The sequence below is a fragment of the Salvelinus fontinalis genome, chromosome 1, assembly GCF_029448725.1.
Source record: "Salvelinus fontinalis isolate EN_2023a chromosome 1, ASM2944872v1, whole genome shotgun sequence".
Taxonomy (NCBI): domain Eukaryota; kingdom Metazoa; phylum Chordata; class Actinopteri; order Salmoniformes; family Salmonidae; genus Salvelinus; species Salvelinus fontinalis.
Genome location: NC_074665.1, coordinates 60419159 through 60439158, shown reverse-complemented (window position 1 = coordinate 60439158; position 20000 = coordinate 60419159). Strand labels below are relative to the sequence as shown.

The window sequence follows — 20000 nt, the reverse complement described above, 5'->3', positions numbered from 1 at the left end:
CTAGATGGGGTAAGTTTCTCAAAAAACAAGTGAAATTGAAAAAGTGTCTGGACCCTTCTATAAAAAAATATTTACATAAAAAATATGGGATTTGGTTGTAAAAAAGCTAAATTCTCCTTTAAGAAGGTTCAACAATTGACCTGTTTGTTGTGGGCAATGGTATTCCTGTGCAAATTTCCTCCAGATAAGCATCACACTAACAGACGGCTTATAGTATAGTGTTTCATTTCCACAAAAGGAAAATGGTTTCTTTCTAGCTCCCTCGTTGTGAATTGATTCAGAGGGAGGCCTCGCTATACAGCATCTCAAAACCTATCAAACACACACACATATCCTATCTTGGTTTTAATTGCAGCTCCGTTTTCTGCATATAGATGATTGCCTCTCTGAGGCTTAGCTGTCTGTTTCTCTACCTTTGTCTGGTGTAGTGGAAGTGAGAATTATTTGTCCGCCTTCTCTCTCTTTCCCTATCTCCGCCCTCTTTCCTCATGTTTGCACTAGTGTCGGTGCGGTCATTGAGCTCGATCTCTTTCTCTCTCTCTGTCTCTCTCTCTGTCTTTTTCTCCGTCTCTGTGGTGTTCAGGTGTGAGATGCGCTGTTCAGCTTTATAGCCCTGCTGGCTCCCCAGACAACTCTGAAGATAAGGAGAGGTGTGTGTGTGAGTTTGTTCGTGCATGCTCTTGTGGCTTGTGTATTCTCTCTTGTGTGTTTGTGTATATTAAGAGGAGTTATGAGAAGCCATGATTTCCCACAGCAGGCCTAAAGTAAAGGTTGTGGTTTTAAGAGCTTTGAACCGACAAGCTTTGACTTTGTCATCACAGCCTATAGGATCACTGTAAAGATTCAGTACACTGGTTAACATTGGTGTACATCTGTACCAATCAACACAGGGATTCTATGTGGTTAGGTGACAGAAGGTTTAGAGACTGTGTAATACAGAAGCACAAACACACACACACACACCAGCCCCCCCCCCCCCCCCACACACACCCAAAAAAAGTCAATCAATAAAACTGCTGCTGACCAAAATGACCGAAAGACAAAATCCATGACAAAATAATGCTTTTTATTAATTGATATATAAAAATAACAGAAATCTAACATTTACATAACTATTCAGACCCTTTACTCAGTACTTTGTTGAAGCACCTTTGGCATTGATTACAGCCTCAAGCCTTCTTGGGTATGACTCTACAAGTGTGGCACACCTGTATTTGGGGAGTTTCTCCCATTCTTTTCTGCAGATCCTCTCAAGCTCTGTCAGGTTGGATGGAGAGAGTCGCTTCACAGCTATTTTCAGGTCTCTCCAGAGATGTTGGATCGGGTTTAAGTCCGGGCTCTGGCTGAGCCGCTCAAGGATATTCAGAGACTTGTCCCAAAGCCACTCCTGCATTGTCTGGCTGTCTGCTAAAGGGACGTGCTCCTATTGGAAGGTGAACCTTCTCCCCTGTCTGAGGTCCTAAGCGCTCTGGAGCAGGTTTCATCAAAGATCTCTCTGTACTTTGCTCCGTTCATCTTTCCCACAATCCTGACTAGTCTCACAGTCCCTGCCGCTGAAAAACATTCCCACAGCATGATTCTGCCACCACCATGCTTCACCGTAGGGATGGTATTGGCCAGGTGATGAGTGGTGCCTGGATTCCTCCAGACATGACACTTGGCATTCAGGCCAAAGAGTTCAATCTTGTTTTCATCAGACCAGAGAATCTTGTTTCTCAAGGTCTGAGAGTCTTTCGGTGCCTTTTGGCATACTCCAAGCGGCTGTCACGTGCCTTTTACTGAGGAGTGGCTTCCGTCTGGCCACTCTATTATAAAGGCCTGATTGGTGGAGTGCTGCATATATGGTTGTCCTTCTGGAAGGTTCTCCCATCTCCACAGAGGAACTCTGGAGCTCTGTCAGAGTGACCATCGGGTTCTTGGTCACCTCCCTGACCAAGGACCTTCTCCCCCGATTTCTCAGTTTGGCCGGGCAGTAAGCTCTAGGAACATCTTCCATTTAAGAATGATGGAGGCCACTGTGTTCTTGGGGACCTTTAATGCTGCAGACATAATCCTGTCTCTGAGCTCTACGGACAATTCCTTCGACCTCATGGCTTAGTTTTTGATCTGACATGCGCTGTCAACTGTGGGACCTTATATAGACAGGTGTGTACCTTTCCAAATCATGTCCAATCATTTGAATTTACCATATGCGGACTCCAGTCAAGTTGTAGAAACAACTCAATGGGTTCCCGGGTGGTGCAGCGGTCTAAGGCACTGCATCTCAAGGTAAGAGGCTTCACCACAGACCCTGGTTCGATACCAGGCTGTATCACAACCGGGTGTGATTGGGAGTCCCATAGGGCGGCGCACAATTGGCCTATCGTCATCCGGGTTAGCGTTTGGCAGAGGTAGGCCGTCATTGTAAATAACAATTTGTTCTTAACTGACTTGCCTAGTTAAATAAAAAATACAATTATCAGTGGGAACAGGATGCCCCTGAGCTCAATATTGAGTCTCATAGCATGGTCTGAATACTTATGTAAATTAGGTATTTCTGTTTTTTATTTTTATACATTTGCAAACATTTCTAAAAACCTGTTTTCGCTTCATCATTATGGGGTATTGTGTGTAGATTGATTAGGATTTTTTAAAAATTCAATCAATTTTAGAATAAGGCTGTAATGTAACAACATGTAGAAAAGTGAAGGGGTCAGAATACTTTCCGAATGCACTGTATTATCATTCGCAATGGATGTTAAAACAACACTTTCCTACAATTCCGCGCAGGAGGCCAGGTACTTCTATGCGTGCGCGCTCCCTCAACATTATCAACACAGAGAAACCAGACACATGCTCATTGCTCACATGGAGCACTCCAAACAAAAGACAATGAAAAAACATACAAATCTTGTAAATGATGGTTATGAGATTTGTTTCTCACAAGTGTAGCAGGTTGTGAAGTTTGCAAACAACGTTTCCACTCCGAGAATGAGAACGGAAAATGACTGTGATTAATACATGCGTTAAAAGAAATGTATGTAACCAAATGACGGGGATTAACGGTACATTTACTGCTGGAGACATATGTAATGGGGAATTTATTAAAAAAAATCAAAGGACAAACAATTCACACAATGAAACAATGAATGCTCAAGAATTGATGGGAGACAGCTGAGTCCTTCTGGAGAGAGACTCGCCTATATCTTCGCCACACACCTCTCCCCTTCTTCTTGTCTCAACATTTTCAATTATACTCAAGACACATTCTCTTCACACATATTTGAGATGCTTTTCACTGACAGCCGCAGCTCAATAATCAGCTAGGCCTATTGCCGTTCGCTGCACAATTTGCGGGTTTCCCAAATAGGTGTAGAGCTTGTGATTTGAAACAATCCATAGATTCTTTTTTTAGAAGCTAACTATCCCTGTTTCCTCTGTGGCCATCATGCTTTCTGGAGATGTATTTTGAATTATTACTTTTTCCCCCAACGAATAATTATATCATTTTGGCACATTTATTTCCATTTTCATCCCTATTGGACACGCTGTTTTGCAATTTCTCTCCTGTTCTATTGTTTTTTATATACTTTTTTTAATTGTCCAGAAGCCAAAGGCACAATCCTAGTCATATTAGCAACCTGGCAGTGCGGCGTCAGCATAGCCTAGTGGTTAGAGCGTTGGACTAGTAACCAAAAGGTTGCAAGTTCAAATCCCCAAGGTACAAATCTGTTGTTCTGCCCCTGCACAAGGCAGTTAACCCACTGTTCCTAGGCTGTCATTGAAAATAAGAATTTGTTCTTAACTTGACTTGCCTAGTTAAATAAAACATTCTGGTTGTTGCATCTTTAGATTCCCCCTCTTTCTAAGTTTCAAACAGAGCTATTCATTGAAAATGATGTTTTATTGGCTGCTTCATTACATGTGTTGCATGTTCTGTTAAGATGCCTTACCATAATCTAAATGGGATTTCTGTCATTCTGGGTAGACGCCCTAATAGGCTATGCACCCACTGCATATGGGTCCGGTAAATTTCTCAAATGTCCAGTAAGTTAGAATCTTCCCCAGTCAAGTTTTCTAGCTCCACATTTTCCTAACGGAAATCTACCCACACGCACACAGCTTAGAGTTACACTGTTTAAAGTCACAGATAGAGACTTGACTTGTTTAACGTGATTCATTTCTTTGAGGATTTCACTGTAGCGTTTCACTTGGATGAAAGGGTGCTACAGACAGACATATTTGCATATTCCTGCAGAATGCACTTGTAATAGAGGTGGTTCTCTGGACTATGCTCATGTGATGAGTAAACTTGAAGACTAGTGTGACCTCCCAGAGCTAATACCTGAGGCTTTAGCTCAGTGGGCTAACAACTAATGTCTCGTGGCACACACACAGCATTTTCGCAGGAAGAACAAATCATTGTAACCTTGTAGTTCTTTGCAGAAATTGAACAGCCTATTTCCTTTCCCTCTCCTTCAGGTCCGGTGTACGGTGAAGACCAGTGAGGACCGCTCCTGAAGGATATACATGAAGGGAGGGGTGGGGGTGAGGGGGGCTTGTGACATCACTCCCAGCCCAGGTCAGAGTCCACACAGGTAGGCAAACGACCCCTCTTATCCTCTTCCTACACACACACCCGACCTGGGGTCAAATACTATTTAAATTATTTAAATTATTTACACATACATTTTGAAGTTGATATTCAGATATTTGTTATTTGAAAGCATTTGAATATTGGCATGCATTTGAAAATACACAAATATACAGACTATTTTGAAATTCAAATAAATACTCCTGTATTGAAACCAGGTCCTAGGAGTTTTTGAAATAAGGTATTTGAAAATACTCAAATGCGCAGAAAATAAGTATTTAAATAACAACTAATCAAATAAACTTGTTTGAACTCTGGTCTGGCAGACACACATACAGGAGTGCTTTCCCAGTTTAATGATTTTTTATGTATTGGGAAAGCTGTTGTCATGGCTGCACAATGAAAACAAGTCACACCAGGGGAAATGTTTTCTCTGCTTGGATTGAAGGACTAACACCTTTCACAGAAGCGAGAGGATTGGGTGTGAAGCTTGAAACTGAGGTTGACAGCCAGTCAGAGAAAGGGAGGGTGAACAGTGAAAGGAAAGTTGCATCCTCTCCTCCCATTTTCTCTCTCCCTCCATCTTTCTCCCTCCCTTTCTCTCTCTCCATAATGTTGACTTGAGGAAAATGTATTCCTGTAACACAAAGGGCAGCATCCCAGTGTTTCTCCTCTCCTGTGTGTGTGTGTGTGTGTGTGTGTGTGTGTGTGTGTGTGTGTGTGTGTGTGTGTGTGTGTGTGTGTGTGTGTGTGTGTGTGTGTGTGTGTGTGTGTGTGTGTGTGTGTGTGTGTGTGTGTGTGTGTGTGTGTGTGTGTGAGACGCAAAGATGCAACAACCAGGATAGGTTGCTAATATGACTAGGATTGTGCCTTTGGCTTCTGGACAATAAAATAAAGTTGATATGAAAAACAGTAGAACATGAGAGAAATGGCATAACTCTTATACTTCACCAGAAACCATGACTTAGCTACAGAGGAATCCACGGTCCTTAGCTTCTTTTAAAAAAATAGATGTGGATTGCTTAAAATCACAAGCTCGTAGGCCTATGCCTATTTGGGAAGCCCGCCGTTTGGGCAGTGTGCCTGGCAATAGGCCTAACTGATTATTGAGTTGTGGCTGTCAGTGAAAAGCATCTAAAATATGTGTGAAGAGAATGTGTCTTGAGTATAATTTAAACTTTTGAGACAAGAAGGGGAGGGGTGTGTGGCGAAGATATAGGCGAGTCTCTCTCCAGAAGGACTCAGCTGTCTCCCATCAATTCTTGAGCATTCATTGTTTCATTGTGTGAATTGTTTGTCCTTTGATTTTTTTTTTTATCAATTCCCCATTACATATGTCACCAATAGTAAATATATCGTTAATCCCCGTCATCTGGTTACATTCATTTCTGTTAATGCCAATGATGTATATAATCCCTGGATTGCTGATGCAATGTATTGGCCAATGAGAGGATTGACGCCACCGGTCGGCTATATTGGCACACCTCAGAAAAGCAGTCCTCCATAGGAATGAATGGAATTCTACAGTATTTCAATTAAATGTTTAAAGTACAGAATTACATGTCTAAGGATTTCTCTGTTGTAGTGGGGACAGTAATTATACTTCAAGGAAACAGTTTCTATATATTTTTAAATGTTTAATGTTTACATTAGGTCACATAATATAATTTAAAAGTACGCATTTAGGTGTCTGTAATAAAATAAATGTAGACATTAATAAATGGATTTCCCGAGCTTCCAAAGTTTTTTTTACAATGATGAGGGAGTGCCAAGATGGTGGCGCCGTGGCTTCAAAACAGCACCCCCTGTCAGTCATCTAGTGTATATATAAATAATTGGTTAATGCATGTATTAATTACAGTTATTTACAGTTCCCATTCTCGGAGTGGAAACGTGGTTTTCAGAGTTCACAACCTGCTACAATTGTGAGAAACAAGTTTTGGTTTATTTCATAACCATAATTTACAAGATTTGTCAATTTTTCCATTGTCTTTTGTTTGGAGTGCTCCATGTAAGCAATGAGGATGTATCTGGTTTCTCTGTCCTGATAATGTTGAGGGAGCGTGTGCGCCAATGTTGAGGGAGCGTGTGCGCCTGAGCAAGCATAGTGTTTTTTTTAACATCCATTGCGAATGATAATACATTAAAACTATAGTTCCTTCCTCACAGTAAAATCTTAACAACAATCTCCCCCTCAATAATCACCAATCCTCGGTGTGAAAGAGCAATGGAAATTATAGGCCTACTGCTGCATTGGCCTATAGGCTATTAGATCCATGCCCTCATAACTTTAGCTGCCAATGGATCACGGCATATCAGTGTGTCCATATGGCAGAGTCTAGTGATCTCGCATTAGTTGAGTTTCAACTTAATTTTGCGAAACGAAAACGTTATTATTGAAATTAAACTGTTCCACGAAAATGCACAAATTAAAATCACAATTGGCATGCAGAACGGGAGGATAAATTGTAAGCTTCCCCAAACTTGAAACTCACGAGCCACCTATGAAGTCTTTTTCAAATAATTGCCTCCACATTTACATGGTCGGATTTTGCCTATTTTGCCTATAGGTCAGAATTGAAGGAATGATTGGTGGCGCTAAATACAGGGAAATTCTTGAGGGAAACCTGTTTCAGACTGGACTTCTTGTCTTGGAATGGCCAAATCCCAGACCTCAATCCAATTGAGAATCGGTGGTATGACTTAAAGATTGCTGTACCCCAGCAGAGCAGCTTGAAGAATGGGCAAAAATCCCAGTGGCTAGATGTACCAAGCTTATAGAGACATACCCCAAGAGACTTGTAGTTGTAATTTGCTGCAAAAGGTGGCTCTACAAAGTATTGACTTTGGGGGGGTGAATAGTTATGCACGCTCAAGTTTTCAGTTTTTTTGTCTTATTTGTTTGTTTCACAATAAAAATATTTTGCATCTTCAAAGTGGTAGGCATGTTGTGTAAATCAAATGATACAAACCCCCCAAAAATCTATTTTAATTCCATGTTGTAAGGCAACAAAATAGGAAAAATGCCAAGGGGGTGAATACTTTCGCAAGCCACTGTAGATGTGGTCATTTTCACATTTTTATAAATTCATAGAATGTTTGGGAATTACGTATAGTAATGCATTTGTAAAAGTTCTATAGCAATATACAGTGGGAAAGCTGCCGTACGTTTGGACAATTAATAGTCACTGCAGTAAATAAAACCAAATAAAAATCTGTCTTGTCTAGGACTGGAGTCTACGTAGACTGGTGCTCCATAGCCAATCAGAGCTACAGTAGGCCTATATGCAAATAAGCCATTTGCCACATGGGCCTGCCCTCATTCACTTTGAACTGGACTGTGTGTTTACAGGCAGTAGCAACAGCGTGACTTTAGATCATTAGAATGTATTCTCCAAAAGCCAGAAAATACACCTTAATGGATTACTGAAAATATGTACTGTAAATATCACGGGAGTCCTCTTACATTTGGGAACTTCACTGTCCTATTGATCAAACAACCATGAATAGGTAGGCTCCCTCCCTCAGTTGCCTATGCACATCAACAAGATCAACAACTAATGCTAGCCAGAGTGAGATGAGCTAAAATCTAATGAGGGAACATTAGATAAACCTTCTCGAACTTTTTCAGCTAGTTGGCCATCAAAATTGCACTGATGAACGAGGGGAATAGTGGCCTGCTCGTCCTTCTGCAGCTTGCCTGCCAATGCATGCTTGTTCCAACCCATGTTTTGACAACTGAATGGGAACTTGCCTGCCAGCCCGCTCATTTGATCGATGCCAAATACATTTGATTGACAACTAAGAGATATGCTAACTGTGGATAACAGTTGTTCAAGTTCAGCATAGCTAGCTCGATAGCAAAGTGATTCACATTTCTTGTTAGCTAACCAAAGGACACTTGTACTCTAGCTGTAGCCACCGAAAAACGATATGAGGGGAAAAAGTCAGTCACTCACCCACTCCTCCAATGACATGACATTACGTCCTCCAAGCAGCTAGCTAGCTAACGTTAGGCTCTGTGTTTGTAGCTTGCTAAATAAATAGCTAGCTACATAGATTGTTACGCTAGCCCAGGGGTGTCAGTCTCAGTCAGCACACGGGCAATATTGAAAAAACCACAACGAATCGGCGGGCCAGACATAGCCTCATTGTTTTTACAAAAACACGTGCAACTGTGACCCAAAATATAACCGTTTATAATGTCCACGTATGTGCATAGCAGAGCATGTGAGCAGAGTTGAGCGGTTGGAAATCTCGCTTATCGCTCATGGAGCAGTGCTTCCTACAGCTCCGCTAAAAAACGATTTGGAGCAGCAGGAAAAAAACTGCTGTTCCAAATTGACCCTATTCATTAAAATAACAATTTAACCAACACCCATCTATTTTTGTGTCTACCTGAACCTACCAATTGGTTTTTAAGTATTGAAATCGAACCATATGGATTTAAATGAAAAGTATTTGAATAAACATGAAAAGGTGAATGTAAGAAGCGAACATCATTTCAAATAGGATATAAGTCATATTAAACATATAAACACTCTAAATAGGCGAGGAGCCAGACAGGGAGGAACGAAAAGGAATGATTTAGGCTATATTATTATCAAGGTTATCAAGGTATATCAAGGTTATAGCCTAAAAATAAATACATTGTGATGCATTTGCGAGTAAGACACAATATGCTGGTAGGGACATAAAGCCCTCAGCATTTAAACAACACTCCGCTGTATTAAATCGCTATAGTCTATAAATTGCGCAAATAGGCTGTGACTTACTTAGAATTAAATACAAATTAAACAAAAAAGGACTTATTAGTGCTTTTGAATTCATTTTTTGAATTCATTTTTAGAAACACGAATTTGGCCAGTCTGTGGCTTCAGGCTCACGTGATGGTGCAGAGTTGTTTTTTAAAACATTTTTCTATAGGTAGGCCTAAAGGCTTTTAGGCAAAATAACCCAATCAAAACGGAAAGCTCCTTGAACGTGGGAATATGCCAGGCCTATTGGGACAAAATCAATTATGGCCTATTGTATAGATAATAGAACGAAAATGAATGGAACTTTTAAGAGATCTGATTTTTAGTTTATAAATACTTTGCTACAATGACACATTAAGTTATCTACCCAACTCGTTCCTTTCTTTTAGCATGTGCACGTAACATGCTTTCGGGATACGTGTCTTTTCAGATTCCACAATGGTTATTTATTTGTGAACACTACATCACCACACTCCGTCTCTTGCTCTTGGTCCTCATCTTTGTAAGTCACCTTGATTTAGCACCTGTGTGTTTCTTTATGGAAATATTTAGGGAACTTCATGACAGTAGCTAAAGCAAGTGGCTATAGCAGCACACAAGTAGATTACAAATGCATGCTGGGCTGGGCATGGGTTTTTCATGCTCAATAGTTTCCCGTGTGTATCAAGAATGGTCCACCACTCAAAGAACATCCAGCCAATTTGACACAACTGTGGGAAGCATTGGGAGTCAACATGGGCCAGCATCCCTGTAGAACGCTTTCGACACCTTGTAGAGTGTATACAAAGAATGATACACTACATGACCAAAAGTATGTGGACAGTATGTATGTGTGCTTGTTGAACATCTCATTCCAAAATCATGGGCATTAATATGGAGTTGTTCCCCCCTTTGCTGCTGTAACAGCCTCCACTGTTCTGAGAAGGCTTTCCACTAGATGTTGGAACATTGCTGTGGGGACTTGCTTCCATTCAGCCACAAGAGCAATAGTGAGGTGGGGCACTGATGCTGGGCGATTAGGCCTGGCTCGCAGTCGGCGTTCCAATTCCAATCAAAGGTTTCCGATGGGGTTGAGGTCAGGGCTCTGTGCAGGCCAGTCAGGTTCTTCCACACCGATCTCGACAAACCATATCTGTATGGACCTCGCTTTGTGCATGGGGGCATTGTCACGCTGAAACAGGAAAAGGCCTTTCCCATACTGTTGCCACAAAGTTGGAAGCACAGAATCGTCTAGAATGTCATTGTATGCTGTAGCGTTAATATTTCCCTTCACTGGAACTAAGGGGCCTAGCCCGAACTATGAAAATCAGCACCAGACCATTATTCATCCTCCAACAAACTTTAGAGTTGGCAATATGCATTCATCCTTGGAACTGCCAGATGGTGAAGCATGATTCATCACTCTTGAGAATGAGTTTCCACTGCTCCAGAGTCCAATGTCGGCGAGCTTTACACCACTCCAGCCGACGCTTGGCATTACGCATGGTGATCTTAGGCTTGTGTGCATCTGCTCGCCCATGGAAACCCATTTCATGAAGTTCCCGAGGAACAGTTCTTGTACTGAAATTGCTTCCATAGGCAGTTTGGAACTTAGTAGTGAGTGTTTCAACCGAGGACAGACGTTTTTTAGGCACTATGCGCTTCAGCACTTGGCGGCCCCGTTTTGTGAGCTTGTGTGGCCTACCACTTCGTGGCTGAGCCGTTGTTGCTCCTAGACTTTTCCACATCTCAATAACAGCCGTTACAGTCGACCGGGGCAGCTCTAGCAGGGCAGAAATTTGACAAACTGACTTGTTGGACAGATGGCATCCTATGACGGTGCTACGTTAAAAGTCACTGAGCTCTTCAGTTAATTTTTTATGTATTTAACCTTTTTTTAAACTAGGCAAGTCAGTTAATAACAAATTCTTATTTACAATGACGGCCTAGGAACAGTGGGTTAACTTCCTTGTTCAGGGGCAGAACGACATATTTTTACCTTGTCAGCTCAGTAAGGCCATTCTAGTGCCAGTGTTTGTCTATGGAGATTGCATGGCTATGTTCTCGATTTTATACACCTGTCAGCAACGGATGTGGCTGAAATTGCAGAGTCCACTAATATGAAGCGGTGTCCACATACTTTTGTATGTAGGTACATGGTTATATGTGATTACAGAGACTGCTCTCTGTCTGTCGGCCTGTCAGGTGTCCCCTTCCTCTGATGAATGGTTGTAATATGCTCCACATCACAAGAAGGGACACATTCCTTAATGGCTCTGCTTTTCATAACGCCTACGAGGAGAGGGAAGGTAAGGGTGGGAGGTGGTGTGGATGGAGGGGGAGGAAGGGGGATATGGATTGAGAGAGAGGTAATAAGAGAGAGGAAAAATAAGGAAAAAAGAAAAAGAGAATGAGAGAGGGAGAGAGAGAGAGGAAGGGAGATTGTTAATGAATAATTGAAACATGTTCCCTTTTGTCTGTCTAGCCATTCAAGTCAGTAAACAACAAAACAATAGCCTCATTTGAATAATTTCACAAATGGTGTGGTGAGGTGGCAGTTGCTGTCACGGCTTGCTCTGCCTGCATGGTCAGAGGAGAGGGAGAAACACAGAGAGAACGAGAGAGAAATAGAGAGAAAGACAGAGTGGGAATGAGAGAGAGAGGGATAGAGAGCAAAAAAGAGAAACAAAGACAGAGATGGGATGTTAACTGCTTAATTAACTCAGGAACCACACCTGTGTGGAAGCACCTGCTTTAAATATACTTTGTATCCTTTTAGTGTTTCTTTTATTTTGGCAGTTACATGTATGTTAGACATGTTCTTTGTTCTTGGTTTTAATATGAACTGTGTAAGGAGAGACTTCAAGCTGTAGCTCTGCCTATCGTACATGAATCTCAGTAACCCAGAACTAAAATCTTGTGTAATTTGGTCAGATGCTCGATTAAGTTCTTCGGCGGGGACGTGTTAGAAAATATACTAATGCAACTTGCGAAGTCTCCAGAAGGTGTGTGTGTGTGAGGACTAAGTGGAGTTGTCAGTTATATAAAAGCAGTGGGGAACCCAGCTGAGTTCAATGAAATGATTTCATCAACAGTGCGAAAGAAGTCCCTTTCTAACACATTATATACATTTTTATTTAATTTTCATTTTATTTCACCTTTATTTAACCAGGTAGGCTAGTTACAACTGCGACCTGGCCAAGATAAAGCAATGCAGTGCGATACAAACAACACATGGAATAACCAAACACACAGTCAATAACACAATAGAAAAAAGTCTATATACAGTGTGTGCAAATGAGATAAGATAAGGGAGGTAAGGCAATAAATAGGCCATAGTGGCAAAATAATTACAATTTAGCAATAAACACTGGAGTGATAGATGTGCAGAAGATGAATGTGCAAGTAGAGATACTGTGGTGCAAAGGAGCATAAATAAATAAATACAGTATGGGGACGAGGTAGTTGGATGGGCTATATAGAAGATGGGCTATGTACAGGTATAGTGATCTGTAAGCTGCTCTGACAGCTGGTGCTTAAAGTTAGTGAGGGAGATATGAGTCTCCAGCTTCAGTGATTTTTGCAATTTGTTCCAGTTATTTGCAGCAGAGAACTGGAAGGAAAGGAGGAATTGGCTTTGGGGGTGACCAGTGAAATATACCTGCTGGAGCTCGTGCTACGGGTGGGTGCTGCTATGTTGGCCAGTGAGCTGAGATAAGGCGGGGCTTTACCTAGCAAAGACTTATAGATGACCTGGAGTGAGTGGGTTTGGCGACGAATATGAAGCGAAGGCCAGCCAACGAGAGCATACAGGTCGCAGTGGTGGGTAGTATATGGGGCTTTGGTGACAAAACGGATGACACTGTGATAGACTGCATCCAGTTTGCTGAGTACAGTGTTTGAAGGTTATTTTGTAAATGACATCGCCAAAGTCAAGGATCGGTAGGATAGTCAGTTTTACGAGGGTATGTTTGGCAGCATGAGTGAAGGATGCTTTGTTGCGATTTAGGAAGCCGATTCTAGATTTAATTTTGGATTGGAGATGCTTAATGTGAGTCTGGAAGGAGAGTTTACAGTCTAACCAGACACCTAGGTATTTGTAGATGTCCACATATTCTAAGTCAGAACCGTCCAGAGTAGTGATGCTGGACTGGTGTGCAGGTGCTGGTAGTGATCGATTGAAGAGCATGCATTTAGTTTTACTTGCATTTAAGAGCAGTTGGAGGCCACGGAAGGAGAGTTGTATGGCATTGAAGCTTGTCTAGAGGTTAGTTAGCACAGTGTCCAAAGAAGGGCCAGAAGTAGACAGAATGGTATTGTCTGTGTAGAGGTGGATCAGAGAATCACCAGCAGCAGAGCGACATCATTGATGTATACAGAGAAGAGAGTCGGTCCGAGAATTGAACCCTGTGGCACCCCCATAGAGACTGCCAGAGGTCCGGACAACAGGCCCTCCGATTTGACACACTGAACTCTGAGAAGTAGTTGGTGAACCAGGCGAGGCAGTCATTTGAGAAACCAAGGCTGTTGAGTTTGCCGATAAGAATGTGGTGATTGACAGAGTCGAAAGCCTTGGCCAGGTCTATGAATACAGCTGCACAGTATTGTCTCTTATCGATGGAGGTGATGATATCGTTTAGGACCTTGAGCGTGGCTGAGGTGCACCCATGACCAGCTCGGAAACCAGTTTGCATAGCGGAGAAGGTACGGTGGGATTCTAAATTGTTGGTGATCTGTTTGTTAACTTGGCTTTCGAAGACCTTAGAAAGGCAGGGTAGGATAGATATAGGTCTGTAGCAGTTTGGGTCTAGAGTGTCTCCCCCTTTGATGGGGGGGATGACCGTGGCAGCTTTCCAATCTTTAGGGATCTCAGACGATACGAAAGAGAGGTTGAACAGGCTAGTAATAGGAGTTGCAACAATTTCGGCTGATCATTTTAAAAAGAGAGGGTCCAGATTGTCTAGCCCTGCTGATTTGTAGGGGTTCAGATTTTGCAGATCTTTCAGAACATCAGCTATTTGGGTGAAGGAGAAATGGGGGAGGCTTGGGCAAGTTGCCGTGGGGGGTGCAGAGCTGTTGACCGGGGTAGGGGTGGCCAGGTGGAAAGCATGGCCAGCCGTAGAAAAAAATGCCAATTCTCAATTATAATGGATTTATCGGTGGTGACAGTGTTTCCTAGCCTCAGTGCAGTTGGCAGCTGGGAGGAGGTGCTCTTATTCTCCATGGACTTTACAGTGTCCCAGAACGTTTTGGAGTTTGTGCTACAGGATGCACATTTCTATTTGAAAAGCTAGCCTTTGCTTTCATAACTGACTGAGTATATTGGTTTCTGACTTCCCTGAAAAGTTGCATGTCGCAGGGGTTGTTCGATGCTATTGCAGTACGCCACAGGATGTTTTTGTGCTGGTCAAGGGCAGTCAGGTCTGGAGTGAGCCACGGGCTATATCTGTTCCTGGTTCTACATTTTTTGAATGGGGCATGCTTATTGTGAGGAAAGCACTTTTAAAGAATAACCAGGCATCTTCTACTGACGGAATGAGGTCAATATCCTTCCAGGATACCCGGGCCAGGTCGATTAGAAAGGCCTGCTCGCTGAAGTGTTTTAGGGAGCGTTTGACAGTGATGAGGGGTGGTCGTTTGACAGCAGACCCATTATGGACGCAAGCAATGAGGCAGTGATTGCTGAGATCCTGGTTGAAGACAGCAGAGGTGTATTTGGAGGGCAGGTTGGTTAGGATGATATTTATGAGGGTGCCTGTGTTTACGGATTTGGGGTTGTACCTGGTAGGTTCATTGATCATTTGTGTGAGATTGAGGACATCAAGCTTAGATTGTAGGATGGCCGGGGTGTTAAGCATGTCCCAGTTTATGTTCACCTAACAGCACGAGCTCTTAAGATAGATGGGGGGCAATCAATTCACATATGGTGTCCAGGGCACAGCTGGGAGCAGAAGGTGGTCTATAGCAAGCGGCAGTGGTGAGAGACTTGTTTCTGGAAAGGTGGTTTTTAAAAATATAAGGGCAAATTGTTTGGGCACAGACCTGGATAGTAAGACAGAACTCTGCAGGCTATCTCTGCAGTAGATTGCAACACCGCCCCCTTTGGCAGTTCTATCTTGTTGGAAAATGTTATAGTTAGGGATGGAAATTTCAGGGTTTTTGGTGGCCTTCTTGAGCCAGGATTCAGACATGGCTAGGACATCCGGGTTGGCAGAGTGTGCTAAAGCAGTGAATACAACACACTTAGGGGGAGGCTTCTAATGTTAACATGCATGAAACCAAGGCTTTTACGGTTACAGAAGTCAACAAATGAGAGCACCTGGGGAATGGGTGTGATGCTGGGGGCTGCAGGGCCTGGATTAACCTCTACATCACCAGAGGATCAGAGGAGGAGTAGCATAAGGGTATGGCTAAAGGCTATATTAACTGGTCATCTAGTATGTTCGGAACAGAGAGTAGAAGGAGCATGTTTCTGGGCAAGGTAGAATAGATTCAATGCATAATGTACAGACAAAGGTATGGAAGGATGTGAAAACAGTGGAGCTAAACCTAGGCATTGAGTGACGATGAGAGGGGTATTGTCTCTAGAGACATCAATTAAAACAGGAGAGGTCACTGCATGTGTGGGAGGTGGGACAAGAGGGTTAGCTGAGGCAAATTGAGCATGGCTGGAGGCTCTACAGTGAAATAAGACAATAATAACTAACCAAAACAGCAATGGACAGGGCATATTGACATTAGGGAGAGGCATGTGTAACCGAGTGATCATAGGGTTCAGTGAGTAGCTGGGTGGCTGGAGACACGGCGATTCAGACAGCTAGCGGGCCGGGGCTAGCAGGCTAGCAGAGGGCCTTAGCGGGAAGTCGCGACGGAAGAAGTCTGTAGTAGCCCCCTTGTGCGGTTACGTCGACAGACCAGTCATGATGGATCAGCAGGGGTCCGTGTAGTAAAAGGCTCTAGGCCAATTGGCAAAATAGGTATAGTAGCCCAAGAAATTGGCTGATGGACCTCTTCAGCCAACAGTCCGGTATGCTCTAGACGGCTAGCAGATGGGCGTTTAGGGGATGTCGCGACGGAGGAGCTTGTTGAAAAACCCCTCGGGCGGATTACGTCGGTAGTCTAGTCATGATGGATCAGCGGGGCTCCGAACCGGCAATAAAAGAGGTCCAGGCCAACTGGCAAAATAGGTATTTTAGCCAAAGGAGTGGCTGATAGACCTCTTCAGCTAGCCGGGAGATGGGCCTAGTATAGGCTAGCTCCAGGCTAATTGGTGCTTGCTTCGGGACAGAGACGTTAGCCAGGAGAAGCCAATCGGATAGCAGCTAGCTAGCTGCGAGGATCCAGGTGAGCAGGTTTTGAGCTTGCGATAGGAATACGGAAATATGGAGAAAAAGATGTCCGATAAGCTCTGGGATTAATCGCGCTGTGCAGACAGGCAGGAGTTGTCCAGGCTAAAGGTTAGCTGATGACCGCTAGCTGTGGCTAGCTGACTACTAGCTAGTAGCTAGTTAGCTGGCTAGCCTCTGTTAGTGGTTCTGGTTCTAAAGTAAAGAAAATAGCAGATCCATACCACATTGGGTGAGGCGGGTTGCAGGAGAGTATAAATTGGGGTTAAGAAAAATATAAAAAAAACGTTTGCGAAGAAAGTTATAAAAAAAAAATATATATACAGATATATACACGGGACACGACAAGACGAAGATGTGTATGTGTGTGTCAATGCAGACCACAACTTTACTAATATAGTCAGATACTTGACTGCTTATATACCAGGGTCACAGTCCATTGACACTCTGTCGACAGAGCACAGATTTACACACGCACACACATCACACACCACACCACACACACTACACACACAGAGATACCAGAGAGGGAGTTATTCCCCTCGCTTTCTGACCCATCTACAGTACCAGTCAAATGTTTGGACACACCTACTCATTCCAGGGTTTTTCTTTATTTGTATTATTTTCTACATTGTAGAATGATAGTGAAGACGTCAACACTATGAAGTATACACACTCTTGGCATTCTCTCAACCAGCTTCATGAGGTAGTCACCTGGAATGCATTTCAATGAACAGGTGTGCCTTGTTAAAAGTTAATTTGTGGATTTCTTTCCTTCTTAATGCGTTTGAACCAATCAGTTGTGTTGTGACAAGGTAGGGGTGGTATACAGAAGATAGCTCTATTTGGTAAAAGACCAAGTCCATATTATGGCAAGAACAGCTCAAATAAGAAAAGAGAAATGACAGTCCATCATTACTTTAAGACATGAAGGTCAGTCAATCCGGAAAATGTCAAGAACTTTTGAAGTTTCTTCAAGTGCAGTCGCAAAAACCATCAAGTGCTATGATGAAACTGGCTCTCATGAGGACCACCACAGTAAAGGAAGACCCAGAGTTACCTCTGCTGCAGAGAATCAGTTCATTAGAGTTGCCAGCCTCAGAAATTGCAGCCCAAATAAATGCTTCACAGAGTTCAAGTAACAGACACATTTCAACATCAACTGTTCAGAGGAGACTGCGTGAATCAGGCCTTCATGGTTGAATTGCTGCAAAGAAGCCACTACTAAAGGACACCAATAATAAGAAGAGACTTGCTTGGGACAAGAAACACATCAATTGGCATTAGACCGGTGGAAGTCTGTCCTTTGGTCTGATGAGTCCAAATGTGGGATTTTTGATTCCAACCGCCGTGTCTTTGTGAGACGCAGAGTAGGTGAATGGATGATCTCCATATGTGTATTTCCCACCATGAAGCATGGAGGAGGAGGTGTGATGGTGTGGGGGTGCTTTGCTGGTGACACTGTCAGTGATTCATTTAGAATTCAAGGCACACAACCAGCATGGCTTCCACAGCATTCTGCAGTGATACGCAATCCCTTCTGGTTTGCGCTTAGTGGGATTATCACTGGTTTTTGAACAGGACAATGACCCAACACACCTCCAGGCTGTGTAAGGGCTATTTGACCAAGAAGGAGAGTGATGGAGTGCTGCATCCGATGACCTGGCGTCCACAATCACCTGACCTCAACCCAATTTAAATGTTTGGGATGAGTTGGACCGCAGAGTGAAGGAAAAGCAGCCAACAAGTGCTCAGCATATGTTCGAACTCCTTCAAGACTGATGGAAAAGTATTCCAGTGGAGTTCTTCTGGTCGAATCTCCATTGCACGTGTTTCTTGTCCCAAGCAAGTCTCTGCTTCTTATTGGTGTCCTTTAGTAGTGGTTTCTCAATTAGTTGATAGTTGTCATCAAGGCAAAGGGTGGCTACTTTGAAGAATCTCAAATCTAAAATATATTTTGATTTGTTTAACACTTTTTTGGTTACTACGTGATTCCATATGTGTTATTTCATAGTGTTGATGTCTTCACTGTTATTCTATGAGTAGGTGTGTCAAACTTTTGACCTGTACTGTATGTATGTGTATGTGTGTGTGTGTGGGAGGGTCACTGAGCAGCCCTATTTAGAAGCCACACTGCTCACTCCAGCTGTGTAGAGGTCTAGAAAAGGTGTCCAAAAAATTGCCTGGATAGACTACCGCACGCACCTATCTAGTGTTCCACTCACCTGCCGAGAAATGCAAAAGAAGATAATTCCCCTGGACCCCGAAATTCAAAACCGGATCAAACAAGCCTCCGCTGCCTTCAGAAAACTCAGACGCAGGGTCTTCCAAAACAGGGATCTTCACCTCCACACCAAAGTCGCCGTCTATCAAGCCGTCTGCATCACCACACTTCTTTACAGCTGTGAAGCCTGGGTCACCTATAGTCTCCATATCAAGCAACTCGAGCGATTCCACATAGGATGTCTGCAATACATCCTGGGAATCACCTGGCGCGACTGTCTGCCCCATACGGAAATACTTTTTAAGACCAACTGCAGGAGCATGGAGGCCATGGTCACTCGACACAAACTGCGCTGGCGCGACCATGTCATTAGAATGTTTCCGTAGCACCTGCCCCGGAAAATCCTGTATGGCCAGTTACACATTGGCCGGCGGGTTGCAGGGGGACAGATGAAGCACTACAAGGACCTGCTGAAAACAGTGCTGAAGAAGTGCAACATCAACCGCACAGACCTGGAAGACGCTGCTGGCTCTGCCAGAGCGGTGTACAGAGGTGGGAGCAGGAGAGGAGCACAAAGAGACAGCAAACACAGCTCAGGAGACATAGAACCCTGCCTGTCCCCTCCAACACAGACTGAGACATAGAACCCTGCCTGTCCCCTCCAACACAGACTGAGACATAGAACCCTGCCTGTCCCCTCCAACACAGACTGAGACATAGAACCCTGCCTGTCCCCGCCAACACAGACTGAGCCATAGAACCCTGCCTGTCCCCTCCAACACAGACTGAGACATAGAACCCTGCCTGTCCCCGCCAACACAGACTGAGCCATAGAACCCTGCCTGTCCCCTCCAACACAGACTGAGACATAGAACCCTGCCTGTCCCCTCCAACACAGACTGAGCCATAGAACCCTGCCTGTCCACTCCAACACAGACTGAGACATAGAACCCTGCCTGTCCCCTCCAACACAGACTGAGACATAGAACCCTGCCTGTCCCCTCCAACACAGACTGAGACATAGAACCCTGCCTGTCCCCTCCAACACAGACTGAGCCATAGAACCCTGCCTGTCCCCGCCAATACAGACTGAGACGTTGAACCCTGCCTGTCCCCGCCAA

General features: G+C 43.6%; 1 protein-coding gene across 7 annotated transcripts in view; it reads left to right on the top strand.

The window, feature by feature from the left end:
• The window catches only part of LOC129858989 (zinc finger MIZ domain-containing protein 1-like), a 209539-nt gene that overhangs the window by 68922 nt on the left and 120617 nt on the right, over positions 1-20000 (top strand). For 5 of the 7 annotated variants that reach the window (XM_055928299.1, XM_055928274.1, XM_055928306.1 and 2 more), the window contains exon 2: positions 4462-4577. The exons of 1 other annotated variant lie outside the window; for it this stretch is intronic. The gene's annotated coding sequence lies outside the window, so the exon portion shown is untranslated. Of the gene's footprint in view, positions 1-583; positions 651-4461; positions 4578-20000 lie in introns of all 7 variants that reach the window. One more of the 7 variants, XM_055928282.1, reaches the window with a different exon arrangement.